The 14,981-nt window shown below is 35.0% G+C and overlaps 1 protein-coding gene across 5 annotated transcripts in view; it reads left to right on the forward strand.

Moving 5' to 3' along the window:
• Mgat4c (MGAT4 family, member C) overlaps positions 1 to 14,981 on the forward strand; it is a 760,784-nt gene that overhangs the window by 219,719 nt on the left and 526,084 nt on the right. For 2 of the 5 annotated variants that reach the window (XM_087556315.1, XM_087556314.1), the window contains exon 3: positions 5,412 to 5,454. The gene's annotated coding sequence lies outside the window, so the exon portion shown is untranslated. 5 annotated transcript variants of the gene reach the window in all.

A 14,981-nucleotide genomic window follows, 5' to 3' on the forward strand; every position in this document is an offset into this window, starting at 1 on the left:
TTTTTAGTTGAAATGTATCACATTCTTACTAAAGTATAGAAGTGAAATGTCATCATCTAATGAAAGTATGCAAAATGTTGGGTTTGCTATTGAAACATGTTAAAAATAAACTAAATATCCAAATACCAATGGTTGTATTTTAATGTAAGAAACATCCAAAATATTCTATGTACACAGTGTCCCATTTATTTACAAAGAACTTTGCATAGAAGCCACGTGTTTGAGTAGTCTCCAAGTATGTAGGCATCCTGTGCCAAAACATTTGTTTTCTGTATGGTAATGTGGCCTTTTTCTCACGAGCAATCCTAGTCGTTGTTTGCGTTTATCAAGTAACACTGAATCCCAGTGAGAATATTGACTATTAAAAATGCATCTTTTTAAGGTGAGCATTGAGAGGTAGCAGACACAGCTGTGTTTTCTGGGTGAGTTAACAGGGACTAGCGTTATGAAACTCTCAATCAACAGTGCAAGATGCTCATCGTCTGCTCTTGCTCCTCAGGGGAATTGCACCAGCCAAATGATGTCCCAAAGGTCCGGTATTTGTGTAGTTCATTTGTATTTTACAAAGGAGTAGCAGACTAGATAGAAATCTGTTTAATTTATTGTTATTTGGCAAATATTCGTTTCACGTGGTATTTAAATGATACTGAACAAAATCATATTTTTAAAAGTGGAAGTGTCCTTATTTTATTAATATTAAAGTAATCCATAAATACATGAATATATATATATATATACAAGCATATATATTATATATAATTAGCAGTGTATATTAACTATATAATTGTCACATGTGAACCCTCTCAGAAACGACAACTCTGATGTCAAGATATGCTATCATATAAATTGCAAAACATGAGATTTAAGTGGATGTAGTTTGTCCAAGTTATTCTAATGTTCACTGGAGCCAGAGTGCTGTAGTTTTTCATTCACAGAGAGTTTCTGCAGATGGTTAACCTATTCAACCGAACCAAATATTTTCCATTTTCCTGAGTGTGTGTGTGTGTGTGTGTGTGTGTGTGTGTGTGTGTGTGTATACTACTTTCAAAGTATGAGTGCTAGACAACAAATGACTTACATATTGAAATTATACAAATAGAAACTTGACTCAATGGAAGATAGGCTCCTCAAAATACCACAAAGAATTGAAATGTTTCAATTAGTCACCAATTAGTCTCTCTCTCTCTCTTTCTCTTTCTCTCTCTCTCTCTCCTCTCTCTCTCTCTCTCTCTCTCTCTCTCTCTATATATATATATATATATATATATATATATATATATATATATATATTGTGTGTGACTATATTTGAATATCACCAAGTAAAGCAGAAAATTAGGAGAAGCTTTACTGGGAGGTGTGACATCAGAGTGAGGCGTTAGTTTTGTTAATTAAAATATGAATTTTTTACTTTTGAAAAATCACTACAGAAATAAGTCATCCCAAACTTGTAGAGAACTAGGAGTCATTTTAAATTTATGAAAGCTATAGTTTGTTTATGCTTTAATTTTGAATATAAGGAAAATATATCTGTAAATCTTTACAGTGATAGATATTTGTGTGTGTGCCTGTATTCAGTCCTGATTTTGTTGCATTCCTTTTACTTCCTAATGAAATAAATAATTGCTTATTGAATATATCATGTTCTCTAAGTTATATCTGAATAATACCTAGTTTACTTTTAGCCTAGGATGATATAAGAGACTTTTAAAAGCATCGTGTAATCAAATAAGGAAAATAATTTTCACAGTCACATGTATATAAGAGCCATAAATAGAGGCAATTGTTATCCAAATTGCATAACAATTAAAAGCATAAATTTTATTTATAATAATGTCCTCTCATACTCAATAACATTTACATTATGCATACTTGAAAATTAAATGCAGAAAAATTAGATGTAAAAATATATTGAAGATTTTATAAACCAATTTTCTGAGATAAAACTTTTATTCTTTTAATATTCATTGTTCCTGTATTATGTAATTTATAATATGCTGTATAGTTTGCCATTACTTTACATTTCTTCACTGTTTAAAAACCTTTCCTTAATGGAATCATTAATCATTAAATTTTGGATTTTTGGATTTAAAAACATAGTTCAGTGATGACATTCTTATTGTACATATATGAATATTGAATTATTGTGAAGATTTGTAAATTAATATGTTGAATTTAAAAACCTTTAATTTTTGAAAGGTTTGTCTTTGTTTGTTTGCTGTTTGTTTCACATCCTGATCACAGCTCTGCTCTCTCCTACCAACCACTCCCACTCTCTGATCCCCTTTCTACCAAATCTTCCTCCTCTCCTATCTGCCCTGGCACATTAAATTATTTCAGTATTAGGCACATCCTCTTGCTTTGAGGCCAGATAAGGCAGCCCAAAAAAGGGGATTGGATCCAAAGGCAGGCAATAGAGTCAGAGCCAGCCCATGCTCCAATTTTTAGCGGACCTACATGAAGACAGAGCTGCATATCTGCTACACATGTGGAGAGGTCCTAGCCACAGCCCATACATGCTCTTTGGTTGGTGGTTCACTTTCTCTGTGCCCCACGGGCCTAAGTTAGTTAGTTCTGCAGGTCTTCATATACGGTCCTTGACCCTTCTGACTCCCACAATCATTTAAATGACTCTTCCACAAGACTCCCTGGGCTCCACTTAATGTTTGCCTGTGGGTCTCTCTATCAGTTTCCAACAAATGCTAGATGAAGCCTCTTAGATAACAGCTATACTAGGCTCCTGTCTCCAAACATAACACAGTTCCATTAATAATTTCAGGAGTTGACTCTCTCCCATGCAGTGGGTTTCAGGTTGAGGCAGTAATTGTTTGGCTAGTCCTTCTATCACTGTTCTTCTTTATTCCCGCGCAGCCTTATAGGAAAGGCAAATTTTGAGTCTAAGAATTTCTGGGAGGATTGATGTCATCTTTCCTCCACTGGACATCCTGCCTTGCTATAGGAGGTGGCTACTTCAGGCTCCATATCCATAGGTATGAGGAGTCTCAGGTACGGTCACCCCATATCCTTCCAGGCTCCTTCAAAATCCAAAGCCTCTAGCTTGTACAAATTTGCCTCCCCCAATTTCCCTTCTCTTTGCCAGTCGTCTCATGCCCTGCCTCTGCTCATCCCACAGCTGATTCCCCAACCCCTCTCCCACCCCTGTTCTCTCTCTCTATCTACATCCATGTCTATTTCATTTCTGAGTGAGTCTCAAGTACCCTCCCTTGGGATCTCCTTGTGACTTAGCTACTTTAGGTCCATGAATTATAGAATGGTTATTTTGTGCTTTGTGGCTAAAATCCACTTACAAGTGAATTCATACCATGTATTTTTATCTTAGTCTGGTTTACCTGACACTGAATGATGTTTTCTAGTTCCATCCATTTGCCTGAAATTTTCATGACGCTCTTAATTTTTAATAGTTAAGTAATGTTTCATTGTGTACATGAAGTACATTTATTTTACCCATTCTTTAGATGAGGGACATCTGTTTGGTTTCCAATTTCTGGGTATTGTCACTAAAGCTTCTTTGATAATTGAGGAAGTATCCTTGAGGTATAGTGGGACATGTTTTGTGTATGTATGCCCAGGAGTGGAATAGCTGAGTATGGAGGTATAAGTACTTTCATTTTTCTAAGAAAACACAAGATTAATTTCCAAAGTGGTGATTTCCATGTTTGACTCACACCAGCAATGGTGGAGTGTTCCCTTTGGTCCATATCCTTGTCAGCATGTGCTGTCACTTGAGTTTTTGACTTTAGACATTTTAAAGGTTGTTAAATGGAATATCAGAGTGGTTCTGGTTTGCCTTGTCATGACACCTGAGGATATTGTACATTTTTAAGTGATTGTCAGCCTTCAGCGGTTACTCCACTTTGAATTCTCTGTTTAGCTCTGTACTGTACTTTTTAATTGGGTTATTTGGTTCTTGATTATTTAATATATTTTGAATGCTAGTCCTCTTTCAGATACGGGTTGGTAAAAATCAATTCCTAATCCATTGACTGCCATTTAGATCTATTGGTGGTGTACTTTGCCTTATAGAAGCTTTTCAGTTGCATGAGGTTCCATTTATTAATTGGTAATCTTAGTTCATAAGCTAGTGGTGTTTCGTTCAGGAAGTTGTCTCTTGTGCCAATATGTTCAAGTTAGTTCCAAAACTGTTCTTCTATGAGATTTAATGTATCTGGTTTTATGTTAAGGTCTTTGATCCATTTAGACTTGAGTTTTATGCAGGATGATATGCTTTTTTCTACATGCAGATAACCAGTTAGATTGTTAGACTAGCACCATTTGCTGAAGATACTTTCTTCTTCCTCTTCCTCTCTTCCTCTCTTCCTCTTCTTCCTCCTCCTCCTCTTCTTTTTCTTCCTCTTCTTCCTCTTCCTCTTCCTCCTTCTCCTCCTCCTCCTCCTTCTCCTCCTCCTCCATATACTTTGTCTTCTGTGTCAAAATAAACTATTTTGGGAGTGTAGATTTCTTTTTTGGATCTTCAGTTGAATTATACTGATCACCCTTTCTGTTTTCATGCCAATACCATGCAGTTTTTGTAACTATTGCTGTGTATCACTGCTTGAAATCAAAGGCAGCAATATCTATAGAAGAGATTTTATTTTACAGGATTGTTTTAACTATCCCAGGTTTTTTATTTTATTTTTCCATATAAAGTTGAGAATTGCTTTTTCGTTGTCAGTAAGGAATTGTGCTGGGATTTTTATTGGAATTGCATTGAACCTGTAGGTTGCTTTTTGTAAGATGTAAATCCTACTGATCCATGAGCATGGGAGGTCTTTCATCTTCTGCTATCTCCTCAATTTCTTGCTTCAGAAACTTGTAATGTTTGTCATGCAGGTCTTTCACTTGCTTGGCTAGAATTATACCAACATATTTTACATTATTTATGGCTATCATGAAGAGTGTTGTCTCCCTAACCTCTTGAGCAGTCCATTTACTGTTTGTATAAGGAAGGGCTACTGATTTATTTTTGTTAATTTTGTATCCAACCATTTTGCTGAAGGTGTTCATCAGCTGTAAGAGTTTCTGGTAGAATTTTGGGAGTTATCTATGTACACTATAATGTCATCTATGAATAGAGGGGCTTTGACTTTTTCCTTTCCAATATTTATCCCTTGATCTCCTTTTTCTGTCTTATTGTTCTAGCTAAAACTTTAATTATTATGTTGAATAGATAAGGAAAGAATTGACAGACTTGTCTTATACCTGAGTTTAGTGAAATTGCTTTAAGTTTCTCTCCATTTAATTTGATGTAATCTGTAGGGTTGCTACATATTGCCTTTTTATATTAAGTACGTGCCTTTGTATCTGATGTCTCCAGAAGTTTATCATAAGAAGATGTTGGGTTTTGCCGAAGAATTTTCAACATCTAAGAAGGTTTTTCTTTCTTTTTTTTATAGTAAATAGCGTTTATTAAACAACTTATATGGCCCATAGAGTTTGGTAAGTGCTTTTATTTAAATTCTTTATATTCTTGTAACATATGATTATTTCTATGTTATAGATCAGGAAATTATAAGGTTCCAAAGAAAAAACTATAGATCCTGCTAAAGAGAGATAAACACAAAGAATTATCTCCAATAGTCTCTAATACATAGCACTGCATGAGCTGTGATATATAATTTTGCTTGACTATAACCAAGTAGATGTCTAGAAGATGCATCAATAAGGGCCATCTATTTGATTAACCCCCCAAACTTCTTCTTGATGTGCATCTCCTAGAGAAGACAAATACCTGGATCAAAGGGATTGGGCACATAGATCCTTGCTCACTTTGCCTGCAAGGCATAACCTGTTTACAATCCTTTCAAGCTCTGCTATAAGCCACTATTGGCTCTCTCTTCTCTGAGTTCATAGGCTTTGTTGACAATGATCAGTGATTTGAATAGCTTTATCACCAAGCTCCATGTCTTTTGGTAATCCCCGTGTCTTCATGAACAATTAAAATATATCAATACTTGATCTTCTTTACCCACATGATTGGGCCTCTTGACCTAGTTTAGCTTTTCTTTTTTTTTTTTCTTTTTTTTTTCTTTTTTTTTTTTAACTTGAGTATTTCTTATATACATTTCGAGTGTTATTCCCTTTCCCGGTATCCGGGCAAACATCCCCCTCCCCCCTCCCCTTCCTTATGGGTGTTCCCCTCCCAACCCTCCCCCCATTGCCGCCCTCCCCCCACGAGTCTAGTTCACTGGGGGTTCAGTCTTAGCAGGACCCAGGGCTTCCCCTTACACTGGTGCTCTTACTAGGATATTCATTGCTACCTATGAGGTCAGAGTCCAGGGTCAGTCCATGTATAGTCTTTAGGTAGTGGCTTAGTCCCTGGAAGCTCTGGTTGCTTGACATTGTTGTACATATGGGGTCTCGAGCCCCTTCAAGCTCTTCCAGTTCTTTTAGGTTGTTTAATTGGTGTATTAAATTGACAGATTTTCATATGTTGATCCATTTCTGCATCTCTGGGATAAAACCTATTTATTTGATCATGGTAGATTATGTTTTTGATTTATTTTTAGATTCAGTTTACCAGGATTTTTGCATCAAAGTTTATAAAGGAAATTATTCTGAAATTCACTTTGCTTTTTTTAAATTTTTGTGTGGTTTAAGTTTCAGGGTGACAGTGACTCATAGAATGAGTCTTGCAATATTCCTCTGTTTCCATTTTGTGAGATAATTTGAGGAGTATTGGTATTAGCACCGTTTTGAAAGTCTGGTAGAATTCTTCACTCAAACAACCTGGCCCTTGGAGATTCTGATAACTGCTTTCATTTTCGTAGGGGTCATAGGACTGTTTAGGTTCTTTACTTTATCTTGACTTAATTTTGCTGAATGGAATTTATCTACAAAATCATTCATTCCTTTAGGATTTTCATTTTTGTGGAATACAGACTTTTGTAGTAAAAGGTTATGATTCTTTAGATTTCCTAGTGTTTGCTGTTATGTCCCCCTTTTTAGTTCTGATTTTGCTAATTTGGATACTGTCTCTTTCCCTTGTAGTTAGTTTGTCTAACTTTTATCTATATCTTCTTGATTTCTCAATGAACCATCTCTTGGTTTGGTTGATTTTTTTTTGTATTTTTGCCTTTGTTTCTGATTTATTGATTTCAGCCCTGAGTTTGATTATTTCCCATTACCTACTCCACTTGGGTTGGATTCTTTTTTTCCTAGAGCTTTCAAATGTGCTTTTAAATTGCTAGTATGAGATACCATTTTCCATATCTTTTGACTAATTTTGGTTGAAAACCTATTTTACTAAATATTAGCTTGCTTCTTGGATCCTTTACTCTGATGGAATATCTATCATTGTTACTGAAGTATTTTTCTTTTGTTTTGCAGAATTATAGATCCTGTTTTGACATTCATTGTTAGTCTTTGTCTTTTTATTGTGGAGTTGAGCCCAATGATGTTGAAAGATATTAATGACCAATGCTTGCTATTGTTATTTTGAGATTGATGATAGGAGGGGGTGGAGGGAGGGAGGGAGGAAGGTGGATTTTTTTCTTTTGGTTTTGCTAGTGTGGGTTATTTATATCCTGTGTTTTCTTGGGTATAAGCAGCCTCCTTAATTGGAGATTTTTTCTCTAGAACTCCTGTAGGTCTGGATTTGTGAATAGTATTTTTTTATTTACTTTTGTTTTGAAATATTTTATTTCTCAATGTCTAGAAGATATCTGTTCAGACGCTTCTGGATTTTAGAATCCATGTTGAGATGTTCAGTATAATTTTGATAGGTCTGCCTATTGATATTACTTGTTCTTTTTTGCCTTGTATTTTATCTTTTTTTCCCTATAGGTTTAGTGTTTTCATTCTTTTGGAGCAGAAAACATTTCAATCTTACTGGTGTCCCATAAGCTTCTTGTATGACTACAGGAATCTTTTTTAGGTGGGAACAAAGTTTCTTACATTATTTCATTGAAAAAATATATCTAGGCCTTGGAGCTGGGACTCTTAACCTTTTTTCTATCCCTGTTATTATTAGATTAGGTCTTTTTTTTTTTTTTTGGTATCCTAGATTTACTGGGTATTTGTTTTGTTTCAGGACATTTTTATATTTAACATTTTCTTAGACTGATGTATCAATTTCTCGTATTGTGTCTTCTGTGTCTGAGATTCCCTCTTCTGTTTCCTGTTTTTTGTTGGTGGTGCTCGCTTCTGTTGTTCCTGTTCTCTTCCCTAAGTTTTCCATCTCCAGGATTCCCTCGACTTGTGTTTCCCTTTTTGCTTCTATTTCCATTTTCAGGTCTGAACAATTTTACTCACTTCCATCACCTTTTAATTGTACTTTCCTATATCTTTTTAAGTAAATTATTTATTTCCTATTTAAAGTCCTCTGTAAGATTGTATTTATGGTCATTTCCTAATGCCTCAGTATTGTTAGAATATCCAGGGCTTGACACAGCTCTAGAGGTTCCATATTCCCCTGGCTACTGTTCTTGAGCTAGCCATTAGATATTTGGTTGTGGTAAGGCAGACCTTGCATAGGTGGTCTCTGCCTGGAAATGGAACCCAAGGATCAGTGTGGGTCTTTGGGGAACTGGGCTTGCTCCAAGGGGCCTAGTGTGCAGAAGATTTGAGAAGTGGTGCAGCAGGACTGTTGAAGGTGGTCAGTGGTACACAAAGGACAGCTTGTAGTCTTAAAGATATATCTTGATGAAGTAATTAACTGAGATATTTTCCATCATGTTATGACACTTAAAAAAGAGAAATAAGTGTAATCTTTTAATATCTGTTTTTGATGATTGAGTTAAAATTCAAAATAGTATTTTGTTGAATCACGTAGTTTGCAAAGTGTTGATTTAGATTGACTTATTTGAATGTGAAAAGTGTTTAAGTATCATTTTTTCAGTAATATTTTTATTATTATTGAAAGTAATTTTGAGTGGACTTCTAATTTTCTGAATTTAAAATAAAACAAGACCATTTTATTTTCTTTCATTAATTTCAGAAATATAAGTGGAGAGGAGGTAGATATAAAATATTCAAATTATGACTATTTAAGATTTATTTTTAGGTGTGTTGGTGTGTGTGTTCATGTTAGTTCAAGAACCCAATAAGGCTCTAAGAAGTTCGCTTTTCTCTTGAGAGGATTTCTGGGCCTCCTGACACAACTGCTAAGAACTGGACCCTGAGCCTCTGCAATGCAGAGTACCTGGTTCACTACTGAGGCATCTGTCCAGTGCCATAACAGTTTACAACTTTAGTAATATTATCTTGTAGGTCTTAAGTCTAATTTAATTAGAAAATTAAAAATAGATAAATAATTTTCCTTGTGACACCTGCATTCTGATAATGGACTCATTTGGTTTAGATTATCACAGGAAAGAGTTCCTACCACCTGCTTGAATAAACTTCCACCAGAACCACATCTCAGATAATGGTTAATTTCTGACTGATGCAGAAAATCACCCTTTACCCTGGTTAGAAATAATAATCCGGATACATTTACATTTTGAATATTGATTAACCCTTCCTTCCTTCCTTCTTTCCTTCCTTCCTTCCTTCTTTCCTTCCTTCTTTCCTTCCTTCCTTCCTTCTTTCCTTCCATATTTACATCATGAGAACCAAGCCTAGGACCCCGTGTACATTTTCCTGAGCCTTGATTTCTGATAAGAAAGCATTATGCAATAGAAAAAATATATGAACATATGTTTCATATTAAGATTATGATAATATATGTAGCAATAGAAAAAATGAGTATGACAGAGGGACAACACTGTGAAATGCTGGTCCTTTTGTTATCACCATCCTCATACCTGAAGCCTGAATAATTACTCATTAAAATAGACCTCACACTAAAATATTTTATTCTCTCTTTTATTAATAAGAAATCTTAACATATATATATAGTGTATAAATTTTTTGTTTTTGTCTTATTTTAATTCTGTTAGTTCTAGTTCTCTGAAGGAACATGTCTGTTGAAGAAATCAATATTAATAGTAGAATCTGTTACATTGGTTCACAATATACTATATAATCTAATGATGTTAGAGAGGAATAGATTTCAGTACTCTTTCTGTTCAACCCACAGGGCTGGCTGGATGACTCAGCAGCCTGCTCTTCCAATGGTGACCCAGTCCTGGAAGTTTCCTTAGAGCCATGAGATTTGAGTCCAAGTTGAAAGGCTCCAAAATATAATTTGTAGAGTCAGCAAGAACTGAAGTACTAGCCGTAACAGGAAAACTCCAGTCTCAAGCAGAGATCCAAGGCAGGCAACAAAAGCAGCCCCGATTTGCCCTCAGACATCTTTATATTTGAGTTGAGTTTTCCTCTTTCCCTCATTTTTTGCAAACAACAACAACAACAACAACAACAATAAAACCTACAGAGCAGCCAGAACCATCTCTGAACTGGTTAAAAAAATAGCAATCACAGTTTTTGTTGTTGCTAGATATAGACATTCTTCATATTTCGACTTCTTCATTAGGAGTATGAGATGATAAATTAATTTTAAAGATGATGTGTATAAAGAGAATAGTTCCCTAGAATTTTGACATAATCTTTGCTACTGAATGAATGTTTCTCGGGCAGATAACAGCCAGTCACATGAAAGAGAAATGGAGCAAACAGGGATCCAGCACAGCTCTGAATAAGTTATTGTTTTTAAGCTTTTAATTATATTCATGGAAGTTTGCGAAATACAGGCCAAAGAGATAGTAACCATGGGGCAAGAACCTGAATGAATGATGGGCACATTATATCAGGTTCAAGGGGCCTTCTACACGGAATAAACTATGTAGAGCAAAAAAGGAAAAGGCATGCTTTTTCTTGTCAGAAGATTTTCCCCGGGATTTACTTGACATGAAGACATTCTTTTATATCATACTTTATGATCTTTGGTGCGAAGAGTCAAGAATAAAGAATCACATGCCTGGCTTGACAGTTTGAAAGACTCTAGAAACTCACTCCAAGGGAGACTGATGTGCGTTATAAAATAAAACTTCTAAGCACTTAATTTCAACACTGTTAAACCAAACAGCAAATAAAGTGACATTCATTTTTAAAAGTCTGCTGATATCTATACTGACTAAACCAAGAATGGTTTGTGAAGCTTTATTACTTGACTTCACCAATGTCTAATTAAATAAATGCAAAGTCCCATTCTGACTAATGCGGGCAACAATTTGGGATTTCTGGAACCTCCAGTTGAGAACATTCAAATCCAAGGGAATGGAATAGTACCCTATCATAACCTGCCATAGATATATTTGGCAGTATCTCGTGTGTAAGTACAATGAATGGTTGAGGCTTGTTTCTTTGCTTCGTCCCTTTCTGGATGAAGGGTCTGTCCTATGTAAACAATGGCTGGAACAAGATGAATTTAAATACTCATTATCTTTATGTATGTACATGAGTGTGTTTGTGTGTGTGTGTGTGTGTGTGTGGTGTGTTTGTGTGTCAGTAGTATGTGTGTGGTGTGTTTGTGTGTGTGTGGTGTGTGTGTTTGTGTTTTATTTGCCTTCCCATAGAGTTCAGAAGACTGTGACAAATTCCCAAAAGTTTCTGTTATGGGTGGTTGTAAAAGGCCAGATGTAGGAAGGAACAGAATTTTGTTTGTCTTGAAGAGTATTATGTGTTCTTAAACACTGAGCCACCTCTCCAGTACTGACATAATAAATTTGAAAAAGTGATGTTATTAAAAACATACCATGACCATTTTTATTTTAATAAGTTAGACCACTTCGCTGGAGCACATAGTAAGTTCTTAAAAAAAGTAAGTACATCAAAGAGACAGATTTCTTAAACATTACACAGATGTTACTCATTAAAAGAAGACAATGAATGTAAGGTCATGAAAACTTCCAAGGGCAACATAATTGAAACATTATAGAATTTTAAAATGTTTTATAGAGTGTGGAAGAAGCATTAGGTATGATTGAGCAGGAAAGATTGAAAGCCTTAGGTAGTTCAGCAGTTAATAAAGAACATTTCAGTGATCTCATCTCAGTTCACATATCTGGAGGTCACAGTCCCTGTTACAAATGTAATAGAAACTCTTTTTATTTTTGCCCAGCTGCCCATTCTTAAATGTGTCCTCAATATTGACAAATATAATCAGAAACTTGAAGAAAGTACACTTTGAAAATATAAGCACTTTAGAATGTGGTTTGAATAAAAAATAATTCTTAATATTTCTAATTCCATAGTTTAATGTGTCTTGTATACATGTGCTATAGTTTAGATGGATCCAGAATGTCACACACAGGTCTAAGTATTTCCATCCTGTTACTGAGAGGCTCTTAGACATTGAGAGTATGGTGGTTTGAATAGGGTTGGTCCAGGCAGTGGCACATTAGGAGACATTTCCTTGATAGAAAAGGGTATCATGGTAGGAATAGGCTTTCTGAGAGAGCTTTCTCATAGCTTCCTAGAGGGCAGTCTTCTCTTGGTTCCCTTTGGAGCAAGATGTAGAATCCTCGGCTCCTCCTCCAGAGCCATTCCTGACTGGACTCTGCCATGTTTCAGCCTTGAATGGGTAGAACCTCTGAACTTGTAAGCTAGCACCCATTAAATGTTGTCCTTTATACGAGTTCTCTTGGTCATGGTGTTTCTTCATAGCAATGGAAGCCTAACTAAGACAGTGATGTTAGGTCTAGTTACTATTGGAAATATTACAAGTTTGGGCCTAGTCCTCAGAGACACCATAGGAAATAGGATTAACAATTTCACATTCTAGAAGCAAAAGTGAACAAGGCATTTTCTACTAACAAAGAAGCTATTTGCAACAGATATCTACTGAAAAAGAGAAAGTTAGGTTTCTTCAATACTGTATTACTGGATTACATTAATCACACTCTTGGGAATGCCCCATTTGTCTATGGGCATTGCTTACCCCGTTTCTATTTTCATTGTTTTAAAGAATTTTTATTTATTTATTTGTATTTTTTGTTCTATTGCTTTTGTTGTTGTTGTTGTTTTCTTGGTGTGTATGTGTGTGTGTGTGTGTGTGTGTGTGTGTGTGTGTGTGTGTGTGTGTGTGTGTGTTTTATTGAGTTACTGCTCTCAACTAATGGCAACAAAATCAGGAAATCCAAAGATGTTCTTAGGAAAATCTGTGAGGTGTGTTTCAACATAACAACTTTCTATGAAACTTCCTATGTTAGACTTTGTATGAAAACGGAAACCTATATTTGATTAAGGATTTGCTTGTTCAACCTCTAACGAGCTCTACTTCCAGTCTTTTCATGGCTGATGGCTGTATTAATTTCCTTTCATCTGCCTAAGCTTCTTTCTGCACATAATAAAAGTCTCTTTTTGCCCTGGTGGCTGTAAAGGAAATGAAATTATATTTTTCAGTGGGCAGTTATTTATGAAATAATTCTACAGTTAGCTGCAGGAAGGTAATGTAATTAGTTGATCACAAACTTTCTATTTTTGCATATGGTTGATCCCTACTAGGAAAACAAGGTTGAGAAGAATTCTTGTTTGTAAAGTGCCAACTAAATAAAATATGAATTGCTTAAATATTCATGTAGTTTTTTGTATTCCATAGTAAATGAATATCATTGTATGGTTAACATTTTAAAAGGTAACACAATATTGGGCATGTGCAGTGATTAATTTTTAAATACTTAACTACAAATTGCTTAAGACATATTTTACCCCATGACGGAAACATTGTAGATTATTATGGATTGTTTTTAATGTAATTTTGTAAAAATATACTATTTACCATAATAAATAATATTTTCAAAAGTTTTATATTTAGTTTGAAAATTTGTTGATGTTTCTATAAGGTTTCTCTGTGTGTGTGTGTGTGTGTGTGTGTGTGTGTGTGTGTGTGTGTGTGTTTTGAATCCCCTTATCTTTCATTTACTCTATAAAGTGTAGACAAAGTATTATTCTATTAATAAATTTAATAAGAATTTTGATTTAAATTTATATTTTCTTATATAAAACGTTTTTATTCAGTATTAAGATCTGGCTTGATTAATAATAGTCATAAATTTTAATAGCAAATTACTAATATACTCTGAAAGGTAAAATGGAAATGTCACCCCTCCGGTAATTGATATGATTTCTTTTCAGATACTAGAAAATAGTAGAATCCCCTATTCAATTATGAAGGCAAGATACGTGGTGGGAAATTCATATTTGATCTGACTAAACTCTGGTTTATTAAATACAATTTAAATAATGGATGACAATGTGCACCTTATTTTCAAAGTGAGCTTAAGTGTGACAAAAATAAAGTTTGAGTATGAAATCATTTCTCATCCTTATTCTGGAAGGGTTATGCACAACTTCCAGCAAAAGTGCTGACAACTCTCTCCATGTAATATTATATACTCGTGAGGAAGAGACAGGAAGTAAAAATGTAGAACATATTTTACTTGATTGGCTATAAACTCCCATGCTTCTCCAAGCGCTGAAAATGGGCTTTCTTGATACACTTCGGTAATACATCCTTTGTATCTGATGAAAATGCAGATGAGCATCATAAACTATTGTGACTTGAAAGGACTGATCTCACAGTGGAGCCTGCCTCCATCTGCTTTCACCTCTAAAGCAGGGTTGCTGGTGTTGTTGGTTGGTTGGTTTTTGGGTTTTGGTCCCTACAATCACCACTGAATTCATAGGTTAAAATTCAGGAATTCCACATGCCAGTCTAGTCCCTTGTTTTTGTAATTGTTGTTGTTTGTCTGCTTATTTCTTATACTGTATTAGTGTCATTTATGTATGCTTGCATTAGCTTAGGCCTTCTACTACTGATGCTAATTATTCCACATTATGTTTTCATAAGTGCCTTTGTAAAGTTGGAATATACACATGTGAGGAGAGGAGGGAAAAGAGAAAATATTATTGACAGGGCTTTCAAAAATCTCAAATTAAATCAATGGCTGTAGGCTTATTTTTTCAAAGCTACCTTCTACCTTTTTTTCTGCATTTACAGAAGAGTCAAATGAGGCCATCTGTAACAATAGGCTCCAGTTAAATATCAGACACTTGCTGAAAGTCATTGCTTCAGGGTTGAA

This window comes from Rattus norvegicus, chromosome 7, assembly GCF_021556685.1.
Source record: "Rattus norvegicus strain SHRSP/BbbUtx chromosome 7, alternate assembly SHRSP_T2T, whole genome shotgun sequence".
In the NCBI taxonomy this organism is placed as follows: Eukaryota; Metazoa; Chordata; class Mammalia; order Rodentia; family Muridae; genus Rattus; species Rattus norvegicus.